We start from the raw sequence: 19,265 nt of genomic DNA on the forward strand, positions 1-19,265 counted from the left end.
CGCACCACCGCACCAACATGCACCACTCTGGGTACTCATATCGAACCCAGCCAGTGGTCCGTGTTGGCCCATCGTGTTGTAGCCGCATCGTCGGGGTCGTCTGCCATTGTGGGGCACATCGACGGGGTTGAGGTGCGCATCCTGGTCGATACGGGAGCATCGGCGACCATTATTTCGGAATTGATTTACAATATTCTCCCTGTCCAGAGCCGTCCTTTGATGCCCGTTAACGTGCCATTCTATGCTGCTAATGGGGGCTCACTTGGCATCATTGGACAAATTCGAGCCCAAATTTGTATCGGGGATATTAAATTGTCTGGGCCGATTTTTGTTTCCTCCTCGCTGGCGGTTCCGTGCCTGCTGGGGACGGACTTCCTGGCCAAAATGCCGATTAGGATATTAATCGACCAGGGATACATCGAGCTCCCGTCGGGCCGACGCATGGCGTTTCTACCATCCCCCGTTACGAGTCGGACGGCGTTCGTGACGGTGCCGGCGTTCGTAGATAGAACGGTGCGCGTTCCTCCGGGGGCACAAATGTTGATTCCTTTGAAACTTCGGCGGCCTTTCGCTAAGGGCGTTGGGGCCCAGGGGGTTCTGCTGGGGCCGTCTAGGGCCGGGGTTAGTGGACCTCATTTACTTCCGGCCCAGACCATAGTGAGAGGGGACGGAGACCCCTTCATCGCAGTCCTCAATGTGGGCTCGCAGACGGTGGTGGTCCCACAGGGGACCGTGCTTGCTCACGCAACGCCGGTGCCCTGTGAGGAACCCGTTGCGAATCACGTGAGCGCTGTCCCTGCGCCGCGACCACATTCGGACAGCGATGAAGGGTGGCTCGAGGCACTTTGTGCGGGATCGACGGACCTGTCAAATTCAGAGCGTCAACAGCTTAAAACACTACTGCGGGAATTTTCCGACGTTTTCAGTCGGGACAAATACGATTTGGGCTGCACTCATCTGCTGCGTCACCATATTGATACGGGTGACAGCGCGCCAATACGCCAGAATCCTTTTCAGTTAAGTCCCGCCGAAAAGGACCATGTCAAATCGGCTGTTGATGACATGTTAGCCGCCGACATCATTTCTCCTTCCACCAGCCCTTGGGGAGCGCCGATCGTCCTAGTTAAGAAACAGGACGGCTCGTTGCGGTTTTGCGTTGATTTTCGGCACCTTAACAAAATTTTGGTGGCCGACGCATACCCGCTCCCACGGATGGACGAATCGCTTGACGCCTTGGCGGGAGCGCGATTCTTCTCCACATTGGATTTACTTTCGGGATTCTGGCAGCTTTCTCTGGATGATGATTCAAAGCCTAAAACTGCCTTCCGCACACCGCACGGCCTGTTCCAATTCAACCGGTTGCCGATGGGACTCCACTCAGCGCCGGCAACTTTCCAGCGTTTGATGGAATTAGTTTTGGCTGGATTGCAATGGGACTCGTGCTTGATTTATTTGGATGACGTTATCGTCTTTAGTAAAACATTTGACGAACATCTCCAGAGGTTGCGGGCGGTTTTCCAAAAGATGCGGGCTGCTAATTTGAAATTCAAACCCCAAAAATGTCATCTATTACATGAATCGGTGCGTTATTTGGGACACATCGTGGGACGCTCAGGTATTGCTACCGATCCCGCCAAAACGCAGTGCGTCAGCTCCTGGCCGACTCCCACCTCGGTGGGGGAGGTCAGGAGTTTCATTGGCTTCGCGTCCTATTACCGACAATTTGTCGCGGATTTTGTGACGATTGCGAAACCCCTACACGCTTTAACGTCAAAAGGGGTTCGGTTCCACTGGGGACAGGAGGAGGAGGCTGCTTTCCGCTCCCTTCGGGACGCTCTGGTGAAAGCTCCTCCCTTGGTTTACCCCGATTTTTCTAGGCCCTTTTTGCTTGACACCGATGCGAGCAACACGGGTATTGGGGGCGTGCTTTCCCAGGTGGTTGACGGCGTGGAACAGGTGGTCGCGTACGGTAGTCGGGTGTTGTCTCCTGCGGAGCAGAGATATTGTGTCACCCGTCGGGAACTGTTGGCAATTGTCTATTTCATCCAACAGTATCGCCCATATCTGTACGGTCGGCATTTCACCGTCCGCACAGATCATGCGGCACTACAGTACGCCCTGCGAGTTCAACTACCATCGGGACAATTGTCTCGATGGTTGGAGATTCTCCAGGACTTTGATTTTGAAACCACCTACCGTAAGGGCGTTCGCCACACCAATGCGGACGCTCTGTCGCGCATGCCAACCACCTCCGAATGTGCATGCCTCCTGGGGTCTGGACGTTGCAGGCCTCCGGGGGACATATCGGTTCCGGTCTTGGCGGCCGCCGACGACGACGAAACATTGATTACTAATTCGATTGCACAACAGGGAAAAGATTCCCTGTTGGGGTTGCCCGTCACTGAATGGGGGTGCCTCCAGATGGAGGATACCTCCCTCCTCGGGTGGCGTCGTCGCGTCGGCGGTGCTGGGCGGGGGAGGGGTGATGCCGACGCATGGGAAATGGTGCAAGGTCTGCTGATGCATTGGGACGGGAAATCCCGTCGACACCGGCTGGTGGTCCCTTCTGGGTTGCGGGGCAAGGTGGTGTGGACCGCTCACGAGCGCCTCCTACACCTGGGGACCCAAAAGACCCTCGCCTTGCTCCAACTTGATTTTTTTTGGCCAGGCATGACGAGGGATGTCGGGGATTTATTGGGGTCATGCCCTCGGTGCGCGCAACGAAAACCGCCAGCACGGGAGTCAAACCCACCCTTGCAATCAATCAAAGTGTCCAGAATAAACGAGCTTGTCGCGCTGGATATTTTGGGCCCATTCCCCGCCACCCCCAGGGGCAATAGATATTTGTTGACTGGTGTGGAGTATTTTACGCGCTGGCCTATGGCCTGGCCCCTTGCCAACCAGTCGGCAGCAGCCATTGTGGAGACCTTTGTTTAGGGATACGTCCTGGACAAAGGTGCTCCGGAGCGGCTGCTGACCGACCAGGGCAAAATTTTTTCCGGCAAACTACTCCAACAAGTCTGTGAGCTCCTGGGCACGAAGAAAATTCGTACCTCTCCGTATCACCCGCAAACTGACGGGATGGTCGAGCGTCTGCATCGCACCATCACGTCAATGTTGTCACAGCAGGTTTCGGACTCACAGACCGATTGGGACCTGCAAATTCAAGGGGTCTTGGCGGCATACCGAATGGCCCCCCATGCAGCTACGGGATTTTCCCCCTTCTGCCTCATGTACGGCCGCGCACCTGACCCGCCTGTTCGTGCCCAGCTGCAGATCCCCGCGCCGCAGGGAAAAACTAAATTGGCTGACCATGTAAAATTTAATCTGGCCAAATTAACAGAGGCACGGGATGCTGCCATGCAAAACTCTGACCTCCGTCAGAAAGCGAATGAGCGGCTCAGACTGGGTCGGGCGCACGTGCTGCAGTGGAAGCCGGGGGACAAGGCATGGCTGCACTGTCCCCAGGTGCCACTTGCAACCTCCTCTAAGCTGGTGCGGCCGTGGCGGGGCCCTGTGGAGGTGGTCGAGGTTTTGCGCCCGCAGTGCGTGCGCATCAAATGGGGGAAGCGGCGGTGGTTCGTGCACCCCTCTAGATTAAAACCCTTCGTTGCGGTACACATCCCCACTTCACACACGCGTGGCCAAACATGTGGGGGGTCGACCGACTCACTGGGTCCGTCTCCGTCGCTCTCATCAAATGCCTTGCCGGCTGTGCCACCTCCAGGTGCATCAGGAGTGACGGGCTCACGCCCGATCACCCCTCCTGGGGATGCCAAGGGTCACGCGGCGTCGGATGAGGACTCACTCCAAGACGGACAGTTGCCACCTGACGGTCCGCCACCCGGGGTTACCCCGTGTGAGGGGCCCGCTGCAAGGACGCGCACTAAAATGCGCAGACTGTTGTGAGGCCGGAACATGTGTACATAGGTTGTGTTCATTGTGTGTTGTGTGAGTGGTGTGTTCCCTGCTCATTGGATGTACATATGTTGGGTTCGCCATGTGTTGTTGTGTGGTGGATTCCCTGCAAATTGTATATAGGCTGTTTTTACGGAATTCGTATTTATTCGGGGGGGGTGCGTCGGGTTGTTTCTCTTCTCGCTGCTGTGTTCTTGTTGTGTTCTTGTTGTTGTTCTTGTTATTGTTGAAAAATAGTGAGGCACACGCGCGGTCAGGGGGTAAATGCGCTTTTATTGTCATTTTTTTTTGTATGTTGGCAGCCGGGACGGCTGCAAGCTATGCGGGGGGGGGGGGGGTGATGTAGGGGTGTTAGAGAGAGAGCCCGTTATGCATGGCAGCTTATGGCAAACAAACACAGTGGGCGGGGCTACGTGAGTGCACGGGGAGGTGCTCTCTACGACGTCCACGCCAGGTACCCCGGGGGGGCTGATTCGGAGTTATGATCCCCCGGGGCCCCACCCCTCAGCGGGGGGTTGGGTATAAAAGGGGATGTAGCAGAGGGCTCGGGGTTCTTGTTAAGCTAACCAGTGAAGACTGAAGACGTCTTAGCTAGAGCCCTGGACTCCCCTGGTTCGCCGTCCTTATCAGGGCCGAACAGGACCGAGCCAGCGGCGTGGTCCCGAGATCCAGAGCCGGTGCTCTTGTCAGCGCTGGTCTGGGACTCAGGGTACCGGGCCCGACTTACCAGTGTCGGGCCAGATAGCCTCCCCTAGCCCGTTAGAGGAGGACTAGGAGGCAGGCTAGGAAGTAGCTAGCGCGTGTATCCCCAGCTAGCCGGGTGAGGGGGCCGACACCCCCTCTAGTGTTGTATGCCACAACTGTGCTGTGTGAATAAACCCGTGTGCCTCCAACTCCGGCGTCCAAGAGTCGTGAACTCTATTACATATGTAACACGTGCATCCAGTTCGAATCTATGCAGTAAATTCATGTTTTGAAGGTGAAAAAAGCACATATTGGACATGCGTACGTAACTACTTTTGAACTTGGAATTACATTTTGCTTAATTTCTAGGAGCTATATATAATATAATATCATATAACGTACATGCAACGTTGCTACGACGTTGTAAAATCCATCCTGATATACAGTATATGGTGAAACGTTATAAAAACGGTCATTTCAAACATACCCAAAGTGCAACCTTTGACAGCGCTGCAGTAACGTTATGATAAATATACCTATTGCTATAATAGGTTAGCATTATAGCCAGGCAATAACCCATTGAAACAAGGTGTTTATTGTTCAAATGCAGTTGATGTTTAACAATGTTCTACCGCATATATCTGTATTGATGAGATCAGCTCATGGTGCAGGAATGAAATTGATTGTGGCATCACTGGACCATGAAGGATTGAGACTGTTTGGGGAACCCTCCATAATAAACAATAGCTGATGATTATTACGCAATCCATTCCAAATACCGCATTAAAATTTTCTTACTACTCAAGCAATGGCAGCCCTTGGCCAGTGGCAGAAATCTAATATTCCCATGATGGAATGAGAATAACCACCCAAAATTGGGATTTGTAATATTCCTATTGTAAGTCATCCTCCTCCTGGGGTCAATAAAAAGAGTACCATTTTGTGAGAAGGCATCATTCTTCCAATATAGTGCATGACATCTGCAGCTGTAATTATGTCAGTAAATTAACGCGTGTGATTTTTTTTTGTGCTAATTATGGCTGACACGTGTGCTGGAGTATTAGCAGAACAAGCCACGCGCGTCTTTGTAAGTGAATTAATTTCGGCAATTAAATAATTTGTCCAAGCTAATTGGGAAGTGCATGCATAACCATTTCATGCATGCGCTTGTCATTATGGCATTGCAAACACATTTAATTCAACAGCAGTACGGTATTTACAATAAAATGATCTCACACAGAGTATAATTAACGGTAAAGGCACAAGCATATTTAAACTGCAATCTTACTTTTCACTGCAATCTACATACCACTGCTACTAAGGATACACGTGAAAATATGCATTTGTATGTGTTTATAGTAGGTCATATGTACTAGGTTATCTTTCACTGGGTAGTGTATGGGAAGTGCTGCGTATTCCATATTGTCCTACACGGGCATCAGATACCCACTAGAATAGGCAGCAATATAATGGCAAGGATAGTTGATATCGATGGAGATGAAGTGAGGGGATATGATATGTACGTTGTTTGTGCATGTGTAGTGGTGATACGCGCTGGGTGTATATGTCGTGTGCCAGCGCGTATGTACGGGTGTGTGTGTGGTGACGCGCGCTGACGGGGAGGAGCAGGCGTCAGTGCGCGGGTGGGGGTAGTGCTGCTGATTGGCTGTGTGCCGGTGACGCGCCCAGAGGGAGTGATCGGGTAGCAGCGCGGTGTGATTGGTCGGAGAGTGGAAACACGCGCTGAGCGGAACCGGATCGTGGGGATAGCGCGTGGGGATTGGGTAACGGAGGAGCGGTGCCGACGTTGAGGTCCGCATCCGCTCCGTCTCCCGGGAAGAAGGGGTATATAAGGTGATGCACAGAGGAGCAAGGGGCAGAAGTGGAACCATCTAAGAATGAAGACGAAGGTGTAGAGATAGAGCCCGGAGAGGAGAGTAATGGAGAGTAGAAGAGAGTAAGGTATAGTGTGTAGCCAGCGAGAGAGAAAGGTCTACACGAGCTGAGTAAGGTATAGTGTGTAGCCAGCGAGATAGAACGGTCTACACGAGCTGAGTAATGTATAGTGTGTAGCCAGCGAGATAGAACGGTCTACACGAGCTGAGTAATGTGTAGTGTGTAGCCAGCGAGAGAGAACGGTCTGCACGAGCCGAGTATGCATACGGTGTAGCCAGCGAGAGAGAACGGTCTGCACGAGCCGAGTATGCATACGGTGTAGCCAGCGAGAGAGAACGGTCTGCACGAGCCGAGTATGCATACGGTGTAGCCAGCGAGAGAGAACGGTCTGCACGAGCCGAGTATGCATACGGTGTAGCCAGCGCGAGAGAGGCAAAGTCTACACGAGGCGAGAGAGGAGAGTGTAGCAGAGGCGCAGAGTCTACACGAGGCGAGAGAGGAGTGTAGCCGAGGCGCGGAGTCTACACGAGGCACAGAGAGCCGGCAGCACAGAATCCTGAGTCAAGAGAAGTGCGGTGTGAAGAAGAGAGGCCACGCGTTGTATTGTTACAAGTCAAGATTTAATAAAAGAAGTGTGTTCCCGTCAAGGAGTTTCCTGCCGTCATTTTCCAATACTTCATCTGGCGTCAGAAGTGAAACGGGCTTCCAAGTATGGAGACGAGGAAGACCCGTAGGACCCACGGGATTGACCGCGAGGAAGACCTGGACGACTCGGAGCCGCTGGTGGCGGGGGGTGAGGAAGAGGACTTGCCCACGCTGCAGGGTCCGTCGACGGCGCCGGCCGAGCGACCGGGGACAGACGCCGGGCTTCGTGAGGCGCACTCCCGACTGGCGGAGCTGCTGCTCGCCGCCGCGTCCATCTTGGCGGAGATCAGCTCGTCGGGAGGAGCGGGGACGGTGGGGGACATTTTACAAGGTCGCCCCGCAGATTCCCGCCAAAACGAATGGGGGATTCCCGCCATTGCGCCTGGGCCTACTTTTGGCGGGAACGGCGAGCGCCACGTGGTGGTGGGTTCCCAAGCGCGCGCATCGACGTCATCAGCGCGCGAGGGGGTCCGCCATCTTACGTCTGCTGCTGGAGCCGCCATCTTAGACACCGACGGACAGGCGGAGAGGAACCACGAGGCGGATGACTTCATTTTTCAGCAGCGCCTGCCCACGTTGTCAGCCTTCAAGGCGGAAGGCGGAGACTGGGGCCAATTTCAGCGAAGGTTTTTGGCGCATCAAGAGATGTCAGCGTGGTCCGATGCTACGGCGCTGCGGGCATTGCCCGCCATGCTGGACGACGATGCGCTCGCGGCCTTCAGGGCTGCACGGAAGTCGGACCGCTCCACGCTGAAGGATGCGCTGGGTTTGTTGGCCAGGGTCTACGGGCCTCCCTCTACATGCCGCCATCAGTTCTACGCAAGACGGAAAGCGGCCACGGAGACCGCGCTGGCCTATCGCACGGCGTTGCTGGCTCTTGCTGATGCTGCGTTCCCTCGGATGGACGAGGAGGGCCAAGACGCGATGGTTTTGGAGCAGCTGCTCAAGTTGGCGCAGGACCTGGGGGTCCCTATCAACACAGCTGACGACATTGATATTTCTTCTTTGAGAGTCGCCACGAGTATTCAAGCGCACGAGGCCCTACAACGGAAGCAAGGCGTTGGTTGCAACGCTGCTGTCGTCGCAGCCCCGGGGTTGGTGGTCGCCGAACCCCAAGTCGTCAGCCCACGAGAGGAGGCGTTCGCCACGGGACGACCAGGGGACTGGAGGCCGGGGGCCCGGTCGCCTCTGCGATCGGGCCGAAAGTCGGAGCAACCAAGATCTACTCCGACCCTCGTCACGTGCTATAACTGCGGCCTCCGGGGCCACGTGGCGTCCGGGTGCCGCGCTCCGCGGCAGCGCGCCATGGGAGCTCGGCTGGACGACGACCGAGAGCCCAAGTCATCTCTACAATCCCCGGCAAGTCGCGGCACCTCACACGCTCGGCCTGTTTATTCGGCACACATGGGACGCCGCGTTGCGGCGGAGGAGGGCCGGTTAAGGTTCGGGGATTCGGTTCGGCGAGGGGGGTTCGGCCGGGACCAGGGAGACATTGAATGGGCGGAATTGGGGCATAGAATTGTGGCTGCTTCGGCGGGTTCGTCCGTTGTTACGGGATCTATTGATGGGGTTGAGATTAGGGTGTTAGTGGACACGGGGGCATCGGCAACTATTATATCGGACCTCATTTATAATATTCTTCCAGTCCAATGTCGTCCGCTGCTTCCAGTGGATGTGCCATTTTACGCCGCTAATGGGGGATCGTTGGGCATTATCGGTCAGGTTAGGGCGTCCATTTGCATTGGAGATATCAAATTATCGGGACCCGTTTTCGTTTCGTCTTCTTTGGCAGTTCCGTGTCTTTTGGGCACTGACTTTTTGGCTAAAATGCCCATTAAAATTCTTATCGATCAACGATGCATTGAACTGCCATCGGGTCGCCGGATTTCATTTTTGACGGGCCCTACTGACATTCGGACGGCGTGCGCTACGATACAAGCGGTGGCGACGCAGACAGTGCAAGTGCCCCCGGGTTCACAGATGTTGATTCCCCTCCGGTTGCGAAAACCATGGGTGAGGGAGGCTTCGGGACAGAGTATGCTTTTGGGTCCTTCTAACAAGGCTGTCGGGGGTCTTGATTTATCGGTGGCTCACACTTTGGTGCGGGCTGACAGGGATCCGTTTGTGATGGTTTTGAACGCGGGGTCGCGACCAGCTGTCATCCCGCAGGGCACCGTGCTGGCTCACGCGGCGCAGGTTCCTGGGGATGATGGGTTGGTTGCGCAGGTGGGCTCGAGCCCCGCGCGGAACGTTGAGCCAAGGGAAGACCTTGAGTGGGTCCATTCGTTATGTGCCGCCTCGGACGATTTGTCGGCGGCGCAGTTGGGTGCGCTGCGCGAGTTGCTCATTGAATTCTCTGATGTATTCAGTAAACATAAGTATGACATTGGGTGCACGGATTTGTTGCACCATCACATTGAAACGGGCGATGCGGCGCCGGTCAGGCTAAATCCCTTCCGACTGAGTCCCGTGGAGAAGGAACATGTTCAGTCGGCTGTTAACGATATGCTAGAAGCCGATATTATTTCACCCTCCTCTAGCCCGTGGGGAGCGCCTATTGTGCTGGTTAAGAAGCAGGACGGGTCCCTGCGATTCTGCGTTGATTTCCGTCGCCTGAATAAGATCTCTGTGGCTGACGCGTATCCGCTCCCCAGGATGGATGAGTCCCTCGATGCATTGTCTGGTGCGCGATATTTTTCAACTCTTGATTTGTTATCGGGGTTTTGGCAGTTGCCGCTCGACGAAGAGTCGAAACCTAAGACAGCATTTCGGACTCCAGGGGGGCTGTTCCAGTTTAACCGGTTACCCATGGGACTTCACTCCTCTCCAGCGACGTTTCAGCGACTTATGGAGCTGGTTTTGTCGGGCTTGCAGTGGGATACATGCTTGATTTATATGGACGATGTCATTGTTTTTAGTAAAACGTTTGAGGAACACCTCCGGCGATTGAGAGGGGTGTTCTTGCGAATGCGATCGGCTAAGTTGAAATTTAAACCGGCCAAATGTCACCTCCTTCGTAGGTCCGTTAGATACTTGGGTCACATTGTCGATTCTTCGGGGATCTCCACCGATCCCGCGAAGACGGATTGTGTCGGTTCGTGGCCGACACCTACGTCCGTTTCCGACGTGCGTAGTTTCATCGGGTTTGCTTCTTATTATCGGCGGTTCGTTGAGCACTTCGCCACTATTGCAAAACCCTTGCACGCTCTAACGGCGAAGGGAGTGAAGTTCAAATGGGGACCGGAGGAGGAGGCCGCGTTTCGCTCCCTCCGGGACGCCTTGGTGGGTGCCCCACCCTTGTGTTATCCCGATTTTGCCAGTCCCTTTTTGCTGGACACGGATGCTAGCAACACGGGCATTGGGGGGGTGCTATCCCAAGTCGTTGGGGGTGTCGAAAGAGTTGTCGCCTACGGTAGTAGGGTGTTGTCTCCGGCGGAGCAGCGCTACTGTGTCACCCGTCGCGAGCTGCTTGCCATTGTTTTTTTTGTGCAGCAGTTTAGGCCATATCTGTATGGTCGTCACTTTACAGTCCGAACGGACCACGCGGCGCTACAGTATTCATTGAGGGTCGCCCAGCCCTCGGGCCAGTTGTCGCGTTGGTTGGAAGTCCTCCAGGACTATCAGTTTACGACTACGTACCGTAAGGGGTTGCGACACACGAATGCCGATTGCTTGTCGCGGTTGTTGCCTTGTGATGAATGCGCGTGTTTGTCGGGATCGGCGCGCTGTAAACCGACGCTTGCGGGGGAGATGGGGACACTGGCTGCGACAGCGGGCGCACCGAGTGGGGATGATTCCACTGCCTCTCAGGGTCGGGACTCGCTGCTCTCGCTGTCGCTCAGCAAATGGGGCCGCCTCCAGATGGCGGACAGCTCGCTGCTAGCATTGCGCCGCAAGGTTGGGGGTCCCGAGGGGGACCAGGAGCGTACCGGCTCCTATGTACTTGAGCGGGGCGTGTTATTGAAATGGGACAGTTTGTCCCGGCGGAACGCACTCGTGGTGCCTTCCGCTGTGAGGGGGAGGGTTGTCTTGGCGGCACACGAACGCCTCTTGCACTTGGGAGTTAACAAGACGCTTGCCCTGCTTCAGCGTGACTATTACTGGCCGGGAATGGGAAGTGATGTGGTGCATATTCTGAAGGGGTGCGTTGAGTGCGCCAGGCGTAAACCACCGGCCGTGGCAGCTAATCCACCGCTGCAATCTATTCAGGTCTCGCGTACCAACGAGCTCGTTGCACTCGATATTTTGGGGCCCTTCCCAGTCACGCCGAGAGGGAATAAATATTTGTTAGTGGGGGTCGAATACTTTACCCGATGGCCTATGGCGTGGCCTCTCGCTAACCAGTCGGCAGCGGCTGTGACGGATGCCTTCGTCCAGGGCTATGTCCTGGACAAGGGGGCTCCCGAACGCCTGCTGACCGACCAAGGTAAAAAATTTTCGAGTAAATTGTTGCAAGAGGTGTGCGATCTGTTGGGTACCAAGAAGGTGCGTACCTCCCCGTACCACCCGCAGACTGACGGGATGGTGGAGAGACTCCACAAAACCTTGACTTCCATGCTGTGCCAGCAGGTGTGCGAGGCACATGTAGATTGGGACCTGCAGGTCCCGGGAGTCCTTGCCGCGTATAGAATGGCCCCCCATGCAGCTACGGGGTTTTCCCCATTCTATTTGATGTACGGTCGGGAAGCTGACCCGCCAATAGAAACGCAACTTGGCCTGTCCGCTCCACGAACTAATTCTAATTTGGCAGAACATATTAAGTTTAATATTCATAAGCTGACAGAGGCGAGGGAGGCCGCACGGCTTAATTCGCGGGCTCGCCAAATTGCTAATGAACGGTTGCGGGCACGGAAGGTGTCCATGCACGAATGGAAACCAGGTGACAGGGCCTGGCTGCATTGCCCTCAGGCACCCTTGGCTACGTCGCCTAAATTGTTGAGACCGTGGAGGGGACCCGTGGAGGTCGTGCGCGTTGCACGGCCCCAGTGCGTTCAGATAAAGTGGGGAAAGCGCCGGTGGTACGTTCACCCCTCCCGACTGAAACCGTTCTCGCCTCCATATGGCCTCCCCTTGTGTCGTGATGGCCGGGCGTGTGACGTGACCGGCGACCCAGAGGGGGAAATGTCTCTGCCTGATCCACACGTATTGTCGCCTGATCTGCTCCCAGGTGTCTCGGAACTGACAGCTGCCGATCACCGGCGGCCGGATCTCCGCGGCGGGGCCGGCCCTTTCAGGCCCGTTCCGCGCCGTCTGGAGCGGCCGGAACCGCCGGACGGTCGTCAGTGTCCCGCCCCATACGATGGACCAGCCAGACGGACTCGCGCCAGGTCGTGCTACTTTGCATGACCTGCCTCGTGAGGAGTCGGGGCAGTTGGAGCGCCTCGTCACTGCGTGTAGTCGCAGGGACGTGGGGCGCGTTCGTTTCGAATTTGCTCGTATCGTGTTATTGTTGACTTTTCGCGTTCATTGTCAATCTGTACATAGTTATTCTTGTTGTTGTTGTTGTTGTGTTATGTTACGGGGCACACTCGGGGGGTTATGGGGTTTTTTTTTTTGTTGGTTGTCGTTTTATCGTCGTGGTTGGTTGTTGTTAGCAGCCGGGCCGGCTGCGAGCTATGTGGGAGGGGGTGATGTAGTGGTGATACGCGCTGGGTGTATATGTCGTGTGCCAGCGCGTATGTACGGGTGTGTGTGTGGTGACGCGCGCTGACGGGGAGGAGCAGGCGTCAGTGCGCGGGTGGGGGTAGTGCTGCTGATTGGCTGTGTGCCGGTGACGCGCCCAGAGGGAGTGATCGGGTAGCAGCGCGGTGTGATTGGTCGGAGAGTGGAAACACGCGCTGAGCGGAACCGGATCGTGGGGATAGCGCGTGGGGATTGGGTAACGGAGGAGCGGTGCCGACGTTGAGGTCCGCATCCGCTCCGTCTCCCGGGAAGAAGGGGTATATAAGGTGATGCACAGAGGAGCAAGGGGCAGAAGTGGAACCATCTAAGAATGAAGACGAAGGTGTAGAGATAGAGCCCGGAGAGGAGAGTAATGGAGAGTAGAAGAGAGTAAGGTATAGTGTGTAGCCAGCGAGAGAGAAAGGTCTACACGAGCTGAGTAAGGTATAGTGTGTAGCCAGCGAGATAGAACGGTCTACACGAGCTGAGTAATGTATAGTGTGTAGCCAGCGAGATAGAACGGTCTACACGAGCTGAGTAATGTGTAGTGTGTAGCCAGCGAGAGAGAACGGTCTGCACGAGCCGAGTATGCATACGGTGTAGCCAGCGAGAGAGAACGGTCTGCACGAGCCGAGTATGCATACGGTGTAGCCAGCGAGAGAGAACGGTCTGCACGAGCCGAGTATGCATACGGTGTAGCCAGCGAGAGAGAACGGTCTGCACGAGCCGAGTATGCATACGGTGTAGCCAGCGCGAGAGAGGCAAAGTCTACACGAGGCGAGAGAGGAGAGTGTAGCAGAGGCGCAGAGTCTACACGAGGCGAGAGAGGAGTGTAGCCGAGGCGCGGAGTCTACACGAGGCACAGAGAGCCGGCAGCACAGAATCCTGAGTCAAGAGAAGTGCGGTGTGAAGAAGAGAGGCCACGCGTTGTATTGTTACAAGTCAAGATTTAATAAAAGAAGTGTGTTCCCGTCAAGGAGTTTCCTGCCGTCATTTTCCAATACTTCACATGTAAGACAAGTAGCTCATCTTTCGTAGAATTACTTCAATTGAAGTGATTGGGATGCTGTCGCCATTATAAAACAATTGAATCAACATTTGTGCAATTGCTCATGGATAGTCCTTTAATGAAAGAAAGAAGAAAAAAAGCTAACCGTTACAAAGTCTACATTCTTTCAAATAAAACATGAGTGCAGTACAGAATACGTATATTCTCTACACGTCCCAAATGTTCCTAGAGGCCCAGGGCAAAAGCCACCTTACTCCATCATTGTGGGGCCCTCATTTGTGTAAGGTTAGAGTTAGGGCCTCAGTCAGACATTGGTTAGAGTGCCCTGCAATTTTTAGAAATAGGTACTAATGAAAGATATTGGGTGTCTTTAATTAGCTATGTTGTGCATGAAAAACCAAAGTAACAGAAAAATATGTAAGACTTTATGTAAACGATTAGAAACTCACCAAAAAAGAAAGTGCATGCAGGTGTAGGGCTGTTACGGGAGGGCTGTGGGTGCATACGATCCAACGGGTAACAAACACAGTGGGCGGAGTTACGGGAGTACACGGGGGGGGGGGGTGCCCGCAACGACGTCCGCATCAGGCAGCCTGGGGGGTTGTGATCCTGACGGGGGGTATAAAGGGGGAGGACAGAGAGAGCTCGGGGCTGAGTCTGGGAACGAAGGAGGAAGAAGGAAGATCTGCTAGTTAGAAGCCCTGGACTCCCCTCGACGCCGCCCTTGTAAGGGCTGCGGAGGATCGAGCCAGAGGCGTGGTTCCGTGAACCAGGGTCAGTACCCTGGGACTCCGGAGACCGTAGCCCGACTCACCAGTGTCGGGCCAGTTAGCCTCCCCTAGCCCGTTAGTGGAGGACTTGGGGTTAGGTCAGGATTAGCTAGGGTGTATCCCCAGTTATCCGGGTGAGGGGGCCGCTACCCCCTCTAGTGCTGTCCTGTACCGACAACTTGTAATAAAGATACGTGTGCCTCAACCTGGGTGTCCATCGTCTTCACCGGTACTTCATCTGGTGTCAGAAGAACTACGGACATGGAAACACGCCAGACAGCTCGAGCCAGAGTACCGGAGGAGGACACTGCTGAAGTCATTGAGCCCGAGACGGCTCACCAAGACATGGCGCAGCCGGGGGCCGACGCGTTCCTACCGGGGCATCGGCATGAAGAGGGGCCGCAGCCAGACGCGCTACGGCTGGCTCACGAGAGACTGGCGGAGCTACTGTACGCCGCTGCCGCCACGCTGGAAAACATCACGCGGCTGGGGGCTGGTGGTCCACCACGGGGCGAGGGGAGTCGTCGACCTGAGCGCCTTCCCGCCATTTCTGAAGACTCCAACTTTGAATTTCCCGCCATCGTTACGGCAGCTGCAGAGGGCGTGGCCGGGCTCAACCTTGGGTCCGACACCGCTCTCGCTGGGACAGCTGCGTCATCACCAGCGGAGGGAGCGTCATCACATCGGCGACAGGCGATTCCATCTGCCATTCGCGCCGACGCACGGCCGAGTCCCGGGGATAACAGCCTGCACACTTCCAAGGCGAACGCTGCGCTGCAACAACGGCTGCCTCCGCTGAAAGAATTTGTTGGTGCAGAGGGCGACTGGGGCGGCTTCCAGCGACGCTTCATCGCCCACCAAGAAATGGCAAGGTGGTCCGACGATGAAGCCCTCTGCGCGCTGCCGGCGCTCCTCGACGCAGACGCGCTCGCCGCCCTCACATCGGCGCCGAAAGAGAAGCGGTCTACTCTGCCGAAGGCGCTACAACTGCTGGCCGGGGTCTATGGACCTTCAGCAGAATGCAGAGAGCAGTTCTACGAGCGCAAGCGGGGTGAAAAGGAGTCGCCCCTGGCATACAGGACGAGCCTCCTAGCGCTGGCTAAGACGGCTTTTCCCCGTATGGACGACGACGGCGTGGACGCGATGGTCACGGAGAAAATACTCCTCCTGGCAGACGACCTGGACATCGCTGTCGTCGCACAGGAGGACGCTGAGATGACCTCTCTTCAGGCGGCGCGCCTCCTTCACGCCAACCTTCTGTCCCTGCGGCGGAAAGCCAGCAGGGCATCGGCAGGGCGTGCGGTGGCTGCAGCCACCCTTCCGACGGAGGAGCTCTTCGCCGTCGACCATCGACGGCAACAGGCGCAAGAAGTACGGTCGGCCCGGGACGGGTCAAGCCGTTTCAACCGCCCATCGTCTCCACCGGGGCTCCCGCGGTGTTTCAACTGCGGCGTCCGGGGCCACGTCGCCTCGGGGTGCCGCTCTCCGCGACAGCGCGGGACGACGCCTCGACGGGACGCCGGCCCTCCTCTTCCCAAGCTCCAGCAACATGATCCGGCGAGTCGCGGCACCACACATGTTTGGCCAAAGCACCCACCCGTTGCACACTCTCGCACCACAACAAACGGGGGGCCGATGTCGCGTTGCAAGGGGCCAACGCGGATCACTGCGGGGACTCAAATCGAGCCATAAACAGTGGTCCGTGTTGGCCCATCGCGTGGTAACCGCGTCGTCAGGGTCGTCGGCCGTGGTCGGACACATTGACGGGGTAGAAGTACGCATCTTGGTCGATACGGGGGCATCGGCGACAATCATTTCGGAATTAATTTACAATATTCTGCCCGTACAAAGCCGGCCTTTAATGCCGGTTAACGTCCCATTCTATGCCGCTAACGGGGGCTCTCTCGGCATCATGGGACAGATTCGAGCGCAAATTTCTATTGGGGACATCAAATTGTCGGGGCCGATTTTCGTTTCCTCCTCGCTGGCGGTTCCGTGCCTGCTGGGGACGGATTTCTTAGGCAAAATGCCCATTCGTATTTTGATCGACCAAGGATGCATTGAGCTTCCGTCGGGGCGGCGCATGGCGTTCCTGCCATCCCCTGCGGCGGCTCCGACGGCGTTCGCGACGGTACCGGCGTTCGTTGTTAAGACTGTTCGTGTGCCGCCGGGAGCTCAAATGCTAGTGCCTCTGAAACTTCGTAAGCCCTTCGCTAAGGGCATAGGGGATCAGGGTGTTTTGCTGGGACCGTCTAGGGCCGGGGTTAATGGACCTCATTTGATTCCGGCCCAGACCGTTGTAAGAGGGGACGGGGACCCTTTCATCGCGGTCCTCAATGTGGGATCGCAGACGGTGGTGGTTCCTCAAGGGACGGTGCTCGCGCATGCGACGCCGATGCCCTGCGAGGTACCTGTCGCGAACCACGTTGGCTCTGCTTCCCGGATGCTCCCACATTCGGACAGCGATGAAGGGTGGCTCGACGCGCTTTGTGCGGAATCGACGGACCTGACAAATTCAGAGCGCCAACAGCTTAGAAGGCTACTGAGGGAATTTTCCGACGTTTTCAGTCGTGATAAATATGATTTGGGTTGCACTCACCTGCTGCGTCACCATATTGACACGGGTGACAGCGCGCCAATTCGCCAAAATCCGTTTCGGTTAAGTCCCGCCGAAAAGGACCATGTCAAATCGGCTGTTGATGACATGTTAGCCGCCGACATCATTTCTCCCTCCACCAGCCCGTGGGGAGCGCCGATCGTCCTGGTTAAAAAGCAGGACGGCTCGTTGCGGTTTTGCGTGGATTTTCGGCGCCTTAATAAAATTTCGGTTGCCGACGCATACCCGCTCCCACGGATGGACGAATCGCTGGACGCTTTGGCGGGAGCGCGATTCTTCTCCACACTAGATTTACTTTCGGGATTCTGGCAGCTTCCTCTGGACGATGATTCTAAGCCTAAAACTGCTTTCCGTACACCGCACGGCCTGTTCCAATTCAACCGGTTGCCGATGGGCTTACACTCAGCGCCGGCAACTTTCCAGCGATTGATGGAATTGGTTTTGGCTGGGTTGCAATGGGAGTCGTGCCTGATTTATTTGGATGACGTTATTGTCTTTGGTAAAACTTTTGACGAACATCTCCAGAGGTTGCGGGCGGTTTTCCTAAAGATGCGGGCTGCTAATTTGAAATTTAAGCCCCAGAAATGCCATTTGTTACGCGAGTCGATGCGTTATTTGGGGCACATCGTAGGGCGCTCGGGTATTGCTACCGATCCCGCCAAAACGCAGTGTGTCAGCTCCTGGCCGACTCCAACCACGGTGGGAGAGGTCAGGAGTTTTATTGGCTTCGCATCATATTACCGACGCTTCGTCGCTAATTTTGCAATGATTGCAAAACCCCTACACGCGTTAACATCTAAAGGGGTCCGGTTCCACTGGGGTCAGGATGAGGAAGCTGCTTTCTGCTCCCTTCGGGACGCGCTGGTGAAGGCTCCTCCCTTGATTTACCCAGATTTTTCGAGGCCGTTTTTGCTCGACACCGACGCGAGCAACACGGGTATTGGAGGCGTGCTTTCCCAGGTGGTTGACGGCGTGGAACGGGTGGTCGCGTACGGCAGTCGGGTGTTGTCTCCAACGGAGCAAAGATATTGTGTCACCCGTAGGGAACTGTTGGCAATTGTCTATTTCATCCAACAGTATCGCCCATATCTGTACGGTCGGCATTTCACCGTCCGCACAGATCATGCGGCACTGCAGTACGCCCTGAAGGTTCAACAGCCATCGGGACAATTGTCCCGATGGCTGGAGGTCCTCCAGGATTTCAGTTTTGAAACCACTTATCGTAAGGGCGTTCGCCACACCAACGCTGACGCTCTGTCACGGATGCCAACCGCCTCCGAATGCGCATGCCTCCTGGGGTCGGGGCGTTGCAAGCCAGTAGGGGACATGATGGTTCCGGTCCTGGCGGCGGCCGCCGACGATGAAACGGTAGTCCCCATTGATATCGCCGAACAGGGGAGAGATTCCCTGCTTGGATTGCCCGTTGATGAATGGGGGCGCCTCCAGTTGGAGGATGCCTCCCTCCTCGCGTTGCGTCGTCGCGCCGGGGAGAGGGGGCGTGTGACGGGTCATGCCGACGCATGGGAAACCCATGCGGGCTTGCTTATGCATTGGGACGGGAAATCCCAGCGTCACCGGTTGGTGGTCCCTTCTGGCCTACGGGGTAAGGTGGTGTGGGCTGCTCATGAGCGCCTCCTCCACCTAGGTACCCAGAAAACACTCGCCTTGCTCCAGCTGAATTATTTTTGGCCGGGCATGACTAGGGATGTCGCTGATCTGTTGGCGGCATGCCCTCAGTGTGCGCAGCGCAAACCACCAGCACGGGAGTCGAACCCGCCCTTGCAGTCCATCCAGGTCTCCAGAATAAATGAACTGGTCGCACTGGACATTCTGGGGCCATTCCCCGCCACCCCTAGGGGAAATAAATATTTGCTTACTGGGGTCGAATATTTTACGCGCTGGCCTATGGCCTGGCCCCTGGCGAATCAGTCGGCAGCAGCCATCGTCGACGCCTTTGTCCAAGGTTATGTCATGGACAAAGGTGCCCCGGAGCGGTTGTTGACCGACCAGGGTAGACATTTTTCCGGGAAACTCCTAAAACAAGTCTGTGATCTCCTAGGAACGA

This window comes from Lampetra planeri, chromosome 18, assembly GCF_965212315.1.
Source record: "Lampetra planeri chromosome 18, kcLamPlan1.2.h2, whole genome shotgun sequence".
In the NCBI taxonomy this organism is placed as follows: domain Eukaryota; kingdom Metazoa; phylum Chordata; class Hyperoartia; order Petromyzontiformes; family Petromyzontidae; genus Lampetra; species Lampetra planeri.